The following is a 987-nucleotide window of genomic DNA, read 5'->3' as shown; positions in this document are numbered from 1 at the left end:
AGGCACGGGGAGAGGTAGGGGCACAGAAGCCGTTGGAGAGGAGAACCCACCGCGGAACTCCTTGCACAATGGCTCGCCCCACCCGGAGACCGGCCTGCCCATCGAGGGCCGCATGTCACCCCCAGCCCCCACCCCCGAGGGCAGGGCGCCTGCTCTTTCAACAACACAGGGCCTCAAATGAAGGGGACCCGATGGGGACTGTCACGCACCCACTCCTGATACTGTGTTTGGGGAGAATGAACCCCCTTGACTGGGCGATGGGACCCTGTGAGGAAAGAGGTGGCAGCCCCATCCAAGTCGGGGCCTGGCTGAGAGATGGGAACACAGGACCCAAGTGCAGGGCCTGGAGGCCAGGCCAACAGGAGGGGCACCTCCAGCCTTGGCCGGGCTCTCCAACTGTGACATTGTAGCTTTAGGGGACCTGGGGCAGGTGACTGAATGTAATGGAGTCTAAACTGGACCCTGAATGGGGCTTAAAGAAGGTGTGAAGGATGTTACTGAGACAGTGACAGTCATTGGAAGACAGACTCTGTGTCAGGACATCCTGCTCCATCCATTTAAATCCCTGAGATCTCTGATCTTTACGTGGTTACACAGGATTGTTAGAGCAGGTGCGTGCGGACATATCTGGGGCACAATTCAGTCTGCAACCAACTTGCAAGTGGTTCCAGCAAACACACAGGTGTGTGCACAGGCAGGCACAGCACACACCCAAACATATGCACGTGCACAATACAAATATATTCACACACTAGCATATGAACACACATGCACGCATATACCCATGCACACACTAACGTGTGCAAGTGCACATACCTATGCACATGCACAGCATATGTAGGCAAACAGGCACATGCACACACATAGCACAAACACAGGGAATAAAGTGAATCAGTAAAGCATTAATTCCTGAACACAAGTGAAGCTGACATGTATTTTTCCCTTTTTCTTAGCTTTGATGTTTTTCACAATAAAAACTTTAAGAAA

Source organism: Physeter macrocephalus, chromosome 11, assembly GCF_002837175.3.
Source record: "Physeter macrocephalus isolate SW-GA chromosome 11, ASM283717v5, whole genome shotgun sequence".
Lineage (NCBI taxonomy): Eukaryota > Metazoa > Chordata > Mammalia > Artiodactyla > Physeteridae > Physeter > Physeter macrocephalus.
This window is presented reverse-complemented; position numbering follows the sequence as displayed.